The 13942-nt window shown below is 46.3% G+C and overlaps 1 long non-coding RNA gene across 1 annotated transcript; it reads right to left on the bottom strand.

Annotated features, from left to right (window-relative positions):
- Positions 1–5734: 5734 nt before the first annotated feature.
- LOC139041670 (uncharacterized) lies at positions 5735–11150 on the bottom strand. Its single transcript, XR_011497273.1, has 3 exons — positions 10904–11150; positions 7540–7713; positions 5735–6882 (listed from the first exon to the last, which is right to left on the bottom strand). It is a non-coding gene; the product is annotated as an uncharacterized lncRNA (long non-coding RNA).
- Between the last annotated feature and the right edge of the window lie 2792 nt (positions 11151–13942).

The raw sequence follows: 13942 nt of genomic DNA on the forward strand, positions 1-13942 counted from the left end.
CATCTGGAAAATGGGGACCAGAACAGTACTTACCTCAGAGGCTGGCTCTGGGCAGTAAATGAGACACAGCAGATGCGGTAATTAGAACAATGCCTGCGTGGTTAGTGCTCCAGGGGCATCTGCCGTGAGTATCCCTGGAGAGTCTCACGGGCCGACATCCTCATCTGGTGTCCCCATAGGAAACTCAGAATCCCCCTGCTTAGACGGGGCCCAGGCATCTCCACGGTGTGCCCGGCTCTCCTGGCCTTCCCCAGCCCAGGCCTGATTGCTGGGCCAATCTGTGACGTTCTACAGCCACCTGGTGGGCCCTAGGGGAACATAGCAACTTACTCAACAAACTCCATGATTCTGGTCCTGGAGGGAAATGAGTCTGAGGGCTGGCTTGGTCTAGATTCTCTCCCCATGGATTGCTCAGGGCCTACGGTATCCTCATTTTTCTGTAGTAAGAGAAAATAGTCACCTGGTGTTCCCTCGGCTTATCTACAGTGGGTGAAGACGGGGCATGGAATAAACCTCCTCATTCTACTGCTTCGCTCAGGTCACTTCCGTAAAAAAATAGATCTGGTGGAGAGGAGACATCAGGCTGGAGCCTGCAGGTGGGAGGGCGTCTCCACCCACCCTACCCCGAGTTCCAGAACCTTCCATCCAGTGCAGTGGCTCTCGTTGGCCAGGGTTCCAGGTCCCAGCCAATCTGGCCAGGAGGTCACATGTTTCCCAGGCTGAGAGTCCACAGCTTTGGACTCGAGAAGTAAGAGGGGCCTCGGTACAAGCTCATCTCATACTTGTAATATGTTGACAACAGCCTGGAGTCACCTTTTCAGGGGACGTTGGATGTTGATGCCCAGAAACCCCTCAAGTGGAAATGGCCAACGACACCCTTGGGCTCATGCTTCCTCAACCAGAACCAGACCCGCAAACTGCCACAGGAGCATCTGGGCACCGCACTGGAGAGAGCACACCAAGGACGGCCCATTCTCATGCCCCTAGAGGGATCAGCCCTATGACCCCCATCCTCTCTTTTCCCAGAGTCCCCACCGCCACCCCCAATCTCTAAGTCACCAATAGAGTGATGTTGTTCCTGAAAACAAAGAAACCAACCAACAAATCGTGTGGAAATGGAATTCTTAAAAATGGCCTCTAACTTTAAATATACCAAGAGAACTTACTATTGAAAGAAGTCTAGCCATCTAATGCCTTTTACTAAACAATGGCAAATCTGATGGGCTTTGGTAGTAAGTGGAATGTTTGGCTTCTTTATTTAGATTATGGTTATTCATTCAGTCAACAAGCATTTATTTATCATTAATTCTGTGCCAGGAGCTGAGGAGACTGCAATGAACAAAATCCCTGCCCTCCTGCTAGATATACTCTAATGGAAAAGACAAAAAACAAACAAGCTAAAAAAGCAAAATATATAGTTTTATTAAGTTGTGATGGTTGCTGGGGAGAAAAATTAAGCAGGGAAAGGATGGGAGTGCTAGATGTTGGCAATTTTGGAGAGCGTGGCCAGAAAAGGCCTCCCTGAGAAGAGAACACTTAAGTCAAGACTTGACGGAGGTGAGAGGGCAAGACAAAGGGATATCAGAAAACATTCCAGGCAAGGAGACAGCAGGTACAAAGGCCCTGAGGCAGGAACACATAGTCCTGTTCAGAAATAGTGAGGAAGCCAGAGAAGCCAGAGCAGAGTGAGGGAGGGCTGGAGAGGGTCAGAGACCGCCGAATCAGAGATAACTATGGTGGGGCGTGAACTTTTATGTGGGGCCTTGTAAGTGACTCTAAGGATTCTGGCTTTTATTCTGAGCAAGGTGGAGTCATTAGAGGGTTTGAGCAGAGGAGGAAATTGATCTGACTTATGTGTTAACAGGATTGCTCTGGCTGCTGCCCGGAGAAGGGACCGAAGAGGAAAAGCTTCAGTTTTCTTTGACTCTTTGCGCTTTCTCCCACACCCAGTTAGCCAGCAAGTTCTGCCAGTTCTGCTTCCAAAGTACTTAGTCCTCAAAATCAGCTTCTTAAAGCCACTCTTCTCCATCATATTAGGTAAGTCCTTATTTTAAATCAATTTTTAATCTTTATTTATAACCAATATTTCTGGTTACAAAACTAATGCATATTGATGTGAAAATTTTCAAAAATTTAGAAAAGTAGAAAAAAACAAAATGGCGATCACTCATAATCTCAGCACCCAGAATCATTGTGAATGTTTTGCTGTGTTTCCTTTCAGACTCTGTATTGTGTATTGTGCTATATTTCCTAGAGCCTGCCTCCTTCATGTAACGACATATCATACATTCCTCCTGTCTTTAAGATTTCTTTGAAAACATTTTTAATGGCAATATATTATTCTATCATATGTACAATTTTAAAAATTTTTAATGCAAAATAATTTAACTAGTCTTGCTGGATATTAGGCCTATTTCAATTTTTTTCTTGCTATTCTAGATTGTGTTGCAATTATCTTTGTTCTTAAATCCTGAACATTTCCTGATAGTATTAGCAATAACATCTCAACAGGGGTCTGTATTTCCAGTTTTTTCCACTCCAACCCATGGTCCATGCTGCCTCTGGGCTCTTTCAGGGGCTCCCATGCGCCTCCAGGATTCAGTCCAATTGCCTTAAAACGGCATATTCCAGGGTCTGTACAAGCCTGGTTGTAACTCTCGTCCTGCCTCATTTTCGTGACTCCTCGCTGCTTCTGGACACTGACCGTTCTCCAAATACAGCTTGCCCATCGCACGACTTCATCCTCTGCCTGTAAAACCTGCCACCTGTTCCTGCCTTTGGGAATCCTCCTCAATCTCCACGCCCCCTCCCAGAGGGACTGGCTGGCTGTTGTGTGATGCTCCAAGTACTTTTCACAGCATGTCACACATTATCCTGTAATGTATCTTTTATTGCCTCTCTTCCCTGCTATTCTCTGAGTGCCATGTGGGCGGGGACTGTGTCTTGCTCATTTCTTTACCCATTACGCCTAGCATAGCACCTGGCATGCAGGTGTTTGTTCAAAGAACGGTCATTAATTGACTAGAAACTTACAAAAGCAGCAGAAACTTTGTTGCCTTAAGTCAGAGGCACCACCTCCTGGGGTGAAGCAGTTGTGGCAGGAGCCACCTCTGAGTCCATCCACGTCTCTCATGACCTCTGCTGCGGCCCCCCTTAGAACAAGCCCCCATGACTGTCATGTGGATTATTGCAGCAGCCTTCTGTCTCCTGTTTTCTCTCTTCTCACCTTCTCCCCACTCCAACCAGCAGTCAGAGCAAACCCATTAACATGGTGAAATCATGCTAATCCCCTTGCTCAAATCCTTCCAAATGGGTCCCGTCACAAGTAGACTAAAATCAAGGGCTTTCCAATAGCCGCATATGACCTGGCCCCTGGCTGCCTCTCTGATCTCATTTCCATCAATCATTCCCTTGTTCATTCCACTGCAACCACCATATTCCTGGAACACGCACCAAGAACACTCTTGCCTTGGGGCCTTTGCCCCTGCTGTACCCTCTCCCCCCATCCACGTGGCTCACTCTCATTTCATTCAAATTTCTGCTGCGATGTCACCTCACCAGAGAGCCTTTCTCTGAGTGCTTCCTCTAAGATGGTGCAGCAGAGTCTACATCGGTCACTCTGTCTAAAGCAGCCAGGCCCATCACTTCCCAGCCCTTTATCGTGCTTTATTGTTCTTCCTAGCCCTTAGCATCATTGCTGTCATTTTGATTATCTTTTTATTTATTATCTGGCTCCTCCCATTCCCATATAAGCTCTGTGAGGGCAAGGACTCCCTGTGTTCTGTTCCCTGATCTATCCCCAGTTTCCAGAGCTGTCCCCAACATCCAGTTGTGACTGGATAAATATTTGCTGAGTGAGTGAATGAATGAATGCATGAAGAGCGGTGACCTTTTCCCTATGTACCATGGGCCAAGGAGACGCTTAGATTCCAGGGAGAGCAAGGAGTGGATTCTGGAGGATGACCTCTGTCTACACAAAATCTCTTGGTGCCAATCCCACAGCAGGGGTAAATTTTGAAGTCTCCGTGCACGTGCACTCTCACTGTGGTGGTTTTTAAAATCCCTCCGCACGTTTTTTGATACTTCTCCCTTCAAAAGGTGCAGCTTAATTCCCCTCCTGCTGAGTGTGGGCTGACTTAATGACTGGCTTCTAACAAACAGAAATAATGCTGTGTCACTTCTGAGATATGTGGTAAGACTATGGTTTCCGTCTCGGGTGTGCTCTCCAGTCTCTCTCTCTCTGATCGCTCCCTCTGCGGGAAGCCAGCTGCCCTGTTATGAGCAGCCCCATGGAGAGACCTTCAGGGTGAGGAAGTAAAGTCTTCATCCAGTAGCCAGTGACGAACGGAAGCCTGTCCACAGCCACATGAGTGAGCCCGGACACGGATCCTCCAGCCCCAGTTGAGTCTTTGGATGGCTGCAGCTCTGGCCGACTGCTTGACAGCAACCTCATGAGTGACCCTGAGCCAGAATGACCCAGCCGAGCTGCTCCCAGATTCCTGAGCTTCGGAGCCTATGACCTAATAGACGTTTCTTGTTTGAGGATAATTTGTTACACAGCAATAGATGACTAACGAATACAGTCATCACGCTTTGTCCAGTGCCCTGAAATGAGTAATGCTGCACCACGAGTATTTGCCTTTTTGGGTGCCTTTCTGTACTACACATTCCGGAACTTGCTGCTTGCAGGAGAAGGTGGGAGGAAAGTGAGACCAGCCCTTTCCGAGTGCCAGCTGCGTGGTATATGTAGTGAAAAGAACACGAGCTTCCGGGTTGGACTGGGCTGGACTTAATTGCACTTACCCATCGTGTGATCTGAAGCAAGGTAGTTAACATTTCAGAAATTCCTTTTAATCATTTATAAAACGGTAATGGTACAACAATCAGGCGTGTGGTAAAGATCATTGAGGTAAGTTCTGCCAAGTGCCTAGCACAAGCTGCACATACCTTTGCAGTTCATTCTCTTTCCAATCCTTTTTTCTTGCTACTCATGGTGCCAGGGTCTGCCCTGATTACCGCCCATCTCAAAAATGCCAGCCACCTACGCAAAACTCCAGTGCAAATGCTCAAGCCTTATCCTTGGACAGATGTGGCTTGACTGGGAAGCTAGTCAAATTCAAGTGTCATGACCACTCACTTAACACGGCCCCTTTCAAGGCCCTGTGGCTAATTTCATATTCATAATTTTGTATTCTTTCTCCTCATTAGAGGTCTCTAATTGCAATGAATACATATCACACTCTATGGGATGCAACAAAAGCTGTGATAAGAAAATCCATTGCACTTAACAGGTTTATCCATGAAAATAAAGAAATAAAATGAAATGAATTCAATTTCCAGTTCAAAACATTATTTAAAAAACAGCAAAGTAAGCCAAAAGAAAGCACCAAAAAGAAACTAATAAAGATAAAAGCAGAAATTATTGAGAAAGAGAATAGAAAAATAGTAGATGTAATTAATAAATAAAATCCTGTTTCAAAAAACAATTAAAACAAATCATTGGCTAACCCAATCAAGAAAAAAATAGGAGAAAATACAAATATACAAAATTTAAAATGATGAGGGGGAAATAACCATTGGAACAAAAGAAAGTTTTTAATTGTAAGAAACTACTGTACGGACTTCTATGAAAACAAACTTGAAAAACTAGGTGAAACAGACAATTTCCCAGGAAAACAAAAATTTCCAAAAATGACCCCCCATTAGAATTAGAAAGTTTAAACAGACCAATTCCATAGAAGAAATAGAGAAATTTATTAAGGAACTACCCCACACAAAAGCACCAGACCCAGGTACTTTCACAAGAAATTCTACCGTGCCTTCAAAGACCAGGTGACCCAATGCTCTATAAAATATTCCACAGCACTGAAGACCCGTTGGCGATTTCATCGCTGGGCAAACATCAGAGAGTGCGCGTAAACAAACCTAGCTGGCGCAGCCTGCCACACGCCTAGGCTACATACTATAGCCCACTGCTCCAGGCTGCAAACCTGCACAGCATGTTACTGTGCTGAATACTGCAGGCAACTGAAACACAGTGGTAAGTATTTGTGTATCTAAACACATCTAAGCATAGAAAAGGTACAGTGAAAATTTGGGATCAAAGATAAAAAATGGTACACCCATAGAGGGCTCTTACATGGATGGAACTGGCAGGACAGGAAGCTGCTCTGGGTGAGTCAGTGAGTGACGTGAAGGCCTCGGACATCACTGGACCCTCCTGTAGACTTCATAAACACTGTACACTTAGGCTATGCTCAATTTATTTTTAAAATATCTTTTTCTTCATAATAAGTTAACCACAGCTTACTGTAACGTTTTTACTTTATAAATTTTTAAATTTTTTAACTTTCTGATTCTTTTGTAGTAACACAGCTTAAAACACAAATACATTGTACGGCTGTACAAAAATAGTCTCTTTCTTTATATCCTTGTTCTATAAGATTCTCTAGTTTAAAATTTTTTTTTTTTTTTTTTTTTTACTTTTTAAACTTTTTTGTTAAAAACTAAGACACACACATTAGCCTAGGCCTACACAGGGTTGGGATCATCACTATCACTCTCTTCCACCTCCGCAGGTTGTCCCAGTGGAAGGTCTTCAGAGGCAATAACTTGCGTAGAGCTGTCCTATTCTATGATAACGATGCCTCCTTCCGGAGCACCTCCTGAAGAACCTGTGGATTTGTTTACACCAGCATCACCACAAGCACATCAGCAATGCATTGCGCTCCAACATTACAATGGCTAGGACGTCGCTAGGAATAGAAATTTTTCAGTTCCTTTATAATCTTATTGGGACCACCGTTGTATATGTGGTCCGTCATTGACTGGAACATCGTTACATGGTGCACGACTGTAACTTCGTAGTCCACATTAAAAAACCTAAGGGGAAAAATCATGATTATTGCTATCAATGCTGAGAAAAATTTAACACCCCTTCACACACACACACAAAAGACACCCAAGAACTTAGGAACTGAGGTATTCTTCCTTCCTTTCTTCCCTTCCCTTCCCTTCTCCTCCCTTCCTTCCGTCCTTCCTTTCTTTCTTTCTTTCTTTTTAAAGATTGGCACCTGAGCTAACAACTGTTGCCAATATTCTTCTATTTTGATTCTTCTCCCCAAAACACCCCAGTACATAGTTGTAGATTCTAGTTGTGAGTCCCTCTGGTTGTGCTATGTGGGACGCCACCTCAGTGCAGCCTAATGAGCGGTGCCATGCCCGCACCCAGGATCTGAACTGGCGAGACCCTGGACCACTGAAGCAGAGTGCACGAACTTAACCACTCAGCCATGGAGCCAGCCCCTGAGGTATATTTTCTTAATGTGATAGGATAAATACACTTTTGTCCTAAAGCTAATATATTATTTCATAAGGAAGCATCAGAGGCATTTCCTCTAAGATCAGGAACAAAGTAAGGATGTCAATTATCTCCACTACTGTTCAACACTGTACTAGAGATATCACCCAATGCCATTAGACAAGAGAAATCAGGTTGAGTCATAAAAACTGGTGTATTATAATTAGTGTGAAGATTACCTGAACTAAGTTAATAAGACAGCTCAGGAAGGGCTCACAATAAGTGTTAGTCATTATTATTATTTTTAAGTGATGCATCGGTGTTAATGTTTCAATTCCTTATGAGTTCCTGTGGAGTGTTTCCTTTGCCTCCCACAGTTCCACGTTGCAGCAATTCAGGGAAGAAGAAGCAGTCTGTTATGACAGAAGGCAGAAGACATAAGTGAAGTCCTAGCACTCTGACATTTGCAGCTTGTAGGATCTTAAGCAAATCAGTTTACCTCTCTGGATGCTGCGCTCCTCATCTATAAAATGAGGAGGCGGGCCTCCATCCCTGACACCTCTAATATTGTGGTCTATGATTACTGTTGAGACCTGCTTGCCTCCACCAAGGAGACACAAGGGCAGTGGAAGAAAAAGCTCCTACCAGAGCAAACTAATTCCAGTAACCCTCCTTGCTCGGATCCTTTCCTGCCTGACATGTCTCCCCACTCCCACTAGGAAATGCTTCTTTTGGACCAGAATTCACGCACAGCATCTAAAAGACGCTGGGAAAGCCTCCGTATATTTGGGAGCTAACAGTCACTTTGCAAGAGAGGAACGATGATTCATCCTGAATTTTGGCGCTAGCTTCTTTGCTTGGGCAAAACACAAGGGATCCTGTGGTTGTTGGAATAAAAAGACCATCCCTGCTGAGATGGTGACATACCTGAGGCCAAGGACACAGTCTGGTGAGAGGTACCTGCTCAGAAGAGGTGCTCGTCAGATTCTGACAAAGACTCTCTCTTTGATCAAACTTAAGCCCAGCAGTTCCGAGTCAGTCCTCTTTCTGACCAGACCTGGGGCCTTGGGCTCTGTCTGTGGCCTGTTTAGTCCAATTTTAACAAGAATTCTGCTCGATCAGTTTAGTGAAAATCCCCCACCTTTGGTATCTTATCACCCTGTCCTGCCTTCAGCAAGAATCCTGTTTAGTTGGTCTAGCAAGAATCTGAAACTAGGGGCCAACTTGCTTTAACTATATGCAGTTAGTTGTCTGTTTGCAGAAGTAGTTAGATAATGCACCACTAAGCCCACCCTATAGATAACATCTCTGAGGCTTGGGTCACCATGGTAACAGGTGCTCAAGTTTTTCAGGAACTAAGAGTCAATTCCTTGTCCAGTTCAGGCTGGTTAAGACTACCTACTCATCAACTGGGCCTATGAAGATGAGTGGTAGGTGACCCTTTGACATCAAGAAGCTAAAAACTACCCCCTCAGATCATGGTAATGCCGCCATTTTGTGAACATGCGTCCTATGAAGAGCCACGAAGCTTGACTACGCTTGCACAGGTCATCAATTACCTCACTTCCCCTCCCCTCCAATCATCTATCTCCACACTTCAGACTGCCTTGCCCTTCGTCCCATAAATTTTATCCCAACCATGGATCAGGGAGACAGATTTGAGAGCATTGTCTCCTGTCTCCTTGCAGAGCAACCTCACAATAAAGCTGCATTCTCTCAAAAGCTAACGCAGTAATAACTGGCTTTTTTAAAGCACGTTGGGCAGGAGAAGCCCATCTTTGTGTAGTAACAAAGTCCCCTAGCCCTCAAGTTTCCTCTTACTCATTTTCCATCTGCTGACCCCACCCTGCTCCTTAGCTATAAATCTCCACTTGTCCTTGTTGTACTCAGGGTTGAGCCCAATCTCTCTCCCCTATTGCAAAACCCCACTGCAGTAGCTCCTTCTTGAATAAAGTCTTCCTTTCTTTAACTAATGTCGTGGATAATTTTTCTTTAACAATTCCCAAGATGGTGACCGCCTGCTGCCACAGCCCAGGTCTGCAGAGCTTCGCCCTGGGGCATCCACGACAGGACCTGTGTCACAATCAGGGATAAGGAATTCCTTCAAACCAGCCCTCTGAGAAATCAGGACCAGGCCCTCGGGTCTTCAAAGTCAACCAAGACAGAGCCTAGCTCCTCTTCCCTCTGTGGGCCTAGGAGCAGTTCAGCAGCAGCCAAGAGAAAAGTAACTTTGCATTTATTATTTATATACTTTTTTTGTCTGTCTCCCTCTCCCTGCTCAGCATTCTCTCCGCAGCACCTGGCCCGCTGCCTGGTCCTCTGTAGCTCAATAAATACCCACTGAATGAATGACAGGATGAAGGCTGGGGCAGAGAGAGAGAAATGGAAGAAATGTGGTGCCTTTTGGCCCCAGACTTGGCTTCCCTTGCAGAGGCCCCAAGGAGGAAAACCCTGTAAACAAAGATGCCCTTGACCAGCCCTTCCCCCTCCCCCCCAGCCTTCATTGTTCTCTTCTGCATCCTGCCCTCCCTGGGGGACGTGGACATGGGTTCCTCTGTTCTGTTTCCCCAGTTCCTCTCCCGCTGGGTGGAAGCAACAGCTGCCTCTTTCCTCTGCCCCTTCTTCCTAATCCTGAGCGACTCGCCAAAGCCTGGCCCGTTGAGGGGTGCACTTCTCTGTGAGGGGAGCCTCAGCTGTTGGGCTCCCTCGGAGACACGTGGGTGCAGAGGGAAGGGTGTCTGGCTGCCCTCCCTGTCCCAGTCTTCTTCACCAATGTCCTCATGGCTGAGCACACAGAATGGACTCAGGACTCAGATGAAACTGGGAAACTCAGGCTGGAATGGAAACCCCGGCCACCACCACTCCAAGTGTGTGCCACAGACCAGGCCAAGAACTCTTTATGCTATGTTCCTGGTCCCTGACAAGGGCAACAGAAAATGAGGGTGTTTTGAAATGCTAACTAGATAGAGTACCACTATAACTTCTGAATCTAATAATTTAAAAAGGGTTTTGAATGAGCTATCAAGCCATGGAAAGACGTGGAGGAAACTTACATGCATATGACTAAGTGAAAGAAGCCAGTCTGGAAAGGCAAATACTGTATGATCCCAACCATAGGACCTTCTGGAAAAGGCAAAACTCTGGAGACAGTAAAAGGATCAGCGATTGCCAAGGGTTGCTGGAAGGGAGGGATGAACAGGCAGAGCCCAGAACATGTCTATGACAGTGAAACTCTTCTGTCTGATACGACAATGGTGGATACATGTCATGATTCATTAGTTAAAACCCACAGAATGTACAACACCAAAAGTGAACGCTAATACAAACTACGGACTTTGGGTGATAATGGTGTGTCAATGTAGGTTCACCGATTGTAATAAATATATCACTCTGCTGCGAGATCATGATAGTGGGGGAGACTGTACTTTGGGGAGACAGGAGGTATATGAGAAGTCTACTTTCTGCTCAATTTTGCTGTAAACCTAAAACTGCTCTAAAAAAATAAAGTCTATTTAATAAAAGGGGGTTGCGTTTGGTACGTCTTTTTTTTACTATTATTTCATTTTCCTAGTACATCAGTGCCATGGACTGAATGTTTATTACCCCTCAAAATCCATATGTTGAAGTGCTACCCCGCAAAGTGATGGTCTTTGGAGATGGGACCTTTGGCAGATAATTGGTTTAGATGAGGTCATGAGGGTGGGGTTCCCACGATGGGATTAGTGCCCTTCTAAGAAGACAGAGACCAGCGCTCACTCTCTCCACCACACAGCTGTGAGGACGCAGCAAGAAGGTGGCCGTCCTCCCCGGACACTGAATCTGCCGGCCTTGATCTTGGATTTCCCAGCCTCTAGAACGGTGAGAAATAAATGTTTCTATCATTGACCAAGACAGTAGGTGACTAAGACAGTTTTCAGTCAATTTATTCTAATTCACAACAGTTTTTGGTTTGTGACAGATTGGAGGGAAAAAACTGGTCCTTCATCCTAAAGAGCTTGAGAAGCTCTGACCTGCACTGGCGGCCCTGGTCCAGGAGCCGAAAGTGCTGGTTTCCTACTGATGCTCTGCTCTTACTCTCAGCCTCAGTTTCCTCATCTGCACACTGAGGGGTAGAGTGACCTGACCTAGCCAGTGCAACTGTTCGTCGGGTTCTTCTGGTAAATATGGGCAGCCTCAGGCAGTCAGGGGCCATGGAGCCCTCCCCTAAACCTCACCATTAGGTGGGATGTTCCAAAGAAAGCGACTCGGGGAAATTCTGCCAGCCAGACACACACCCTGGCAAATCTACACAAAACAGCTTTTAAGCTTCGGAAAGTCCCACTCTGTTCTCAGACACTTGGACACACAGCTTGTGTGAAAGGTTGAGCAGGGGCAACAACATTCGGAAGGAGCAGCCCATGTCCTGGTCCATCCCATGATAATCTCATGAAGAGGGGACCAGATTCTTATTCCTCATTGGTGCAGAGGCAACAGCTACTGTACAATGCCTCTAGCCAGCCACAGAGCTTGAGCAGCACTTATTTCACCAGTGAGAATTTATTTCAAACACCCCTCATGCAAATTAAGCAACCCTCTGGTGTAATTTTGATAACTACTTTTGAGATGCTTTGTCACCACCTCTGGACTGTGGATTCTTAGGTACTCCAAATGCAAAAGAGCTGCTGTCCCTGTGTACATTCAGTTATGTATGCATGTGTATATCACATTATTAATGCTTAAGCATTTTAAAGTATATATTACACCCAGACAAACTAACAGGGAGACAAATTGTGTGACCTCTAAATTCCCTCCCAAGGCAAATATATATAAAATATTGTATTACATGCTATAAAATATATTGTAATATATAAATATATGTTTTACTTTAATATTCCTTAAAGTCTGAGAAACAAGACAGAGGTCAGTTTTCTGACTTTGCCAATACTTTCAGATAAAAATACATGGGACATTCCCCAGGCTGCAGGGTCAATTCTTCAAAGCTGAGACAGGTCCCTACTTTTCTCCTGATATGTGTCAAGTGATGCCTTCAATCTTTATGCTCCCCTTTCCTCTTCCAGTTGTTGCAGGCCATTTCCCTTACCTCAGGATGGCTGAGACCGTCTCTGGGACTGCTCCCCCGAGGCTAGAAGCAGACACTGTCTACACTTGTGGTGCAAACCCACTTTCCCTGAATCTTCGTAGTCTATGGCAAGGTCCGTGGTGGCAGTTGGAGGTGAGTGGTCATAAATTGAAAAGGGAAGATGGAAAGGGATGCAGCTGGAACAATGCCCTCCTGAAGTGGGGAAAAACAGAAGCCTAGAAAAGTGAGAAAAGCCAGGCTGCGCCTGAGTTGGGTGAGGCCAGTCCTTTGCTCCCCTGCCATGAGGCAGGAGCAAATTGGTGGGCTTAGGGTCCCTGGTCTCACCTGGTGACACTATGTTGGGGGCAAATGAGCATCTGTAAAGGAGGAGAGCAGTCAGACTGGGATACGTGGGGGCCTTTGGGTGTCAGAGAGCCTGGGTGAGGCACGGGGCTTATAACACAGTGGAGACCCTCTAAGAGGGCAGAGGAGTGGGCCAGCCCCCAGGGAGCAGCTGACAGCAATGACTTCTAAAATGGAAGATTGCTCATTTCCCACGGGAAATTCAGTGCCTGGGGACAGGTGGATGAGAATGGAGAAACCGTCATTCTGGGAAGCCCCTATAAACCTCCCCAACAAACACAGCTCACCCCAGGAAAGTGGGCCAGACCCCAGCCTGTTGACAGCCCCCCATGTCTCCTCCATCTCCAGATCTTCCTCTGCAGCCCCCTTTTCACCCAGCTCACTCCTCCAACTCCTTCCCCTCTCCTCTCCTCAGTCCCTGGCGCCTCCCCGAGTCCTACGCTGGCATGCTTCGCTGACTTGGAGCCGGGAGAGTCTGTGTTTCTCTGAGCCAAGCTCCAAGTCTTAACAACCACCTTCTCCTAGAAACATGAAATGGCAATCTGCTACTATTTGGGAGGTCGAGTCATGGTTTCCAGAGTCGAGCCGCTTGGGCGTGAATGGCATCTCTACCATTTAACTTCTGAGTGACCCAGGGCAAGTTACTGAACCTCATTTTCCTCATCTGTAAAATGGGACAATCACAGCTCCCGCCTCTTCGGCTGTTGTGAGGGTGAAATGAGAGTGTGTAAAGCCCCCAGTACAGCAGCTGGAGCCCAGGCAGTGCCCAGCAAGGACAACGGTCCTCTCATCGTACACCCACTGTTCAGCTCCTCATCCCCACTTTATCCTGTATCCCCACCTAAACCCTTCTCCACAGGGAATGGTGATCTCCTGAAAACGTAAATTAAATCGGTCACTCCTGTTGAAAACTCTCCCATGGTATCTGATTGTCAGCCTAAAATCCAGCCTGAAGCTCTTCTCACCTCTCTCTTCACCTCGGGCTGTGGTCACAGTACTCATGGCCCCCCTAGAAGGCAGCTCCCGGAACCGGGTCAGCCAAATGCTGGATGAAGGATGCATTGTTACCCCCGCGGGGTCCGGTGTGTTGGAGATTAAGCTGGTTTGGTGGCCTACCCGGACCTGTCCACCTGACCGCCACTGCTCCAAGCTGCAAACCCTTCGTCAGGTAAGGCCTGGCCGCCTACGCATAAACAAACCTCGCCCGGCGAGCCCAGAGG

The sequence above is a fragment of the Equus asinus genome, chromosome 23 (assembly GCF_041296235.1).
Source record: "Equus asinus isolate D_3611 breed Donkey chromosome 23, EquAss-T2T_v2, whole genome shotgun sequence".
Taxonomy (NCBI): domain Eukaryota; kingdom Metazoa; phylum Chordata; class Mammalia; order Perissodactyla; family Equidae; genus Equus; species Equus asinus.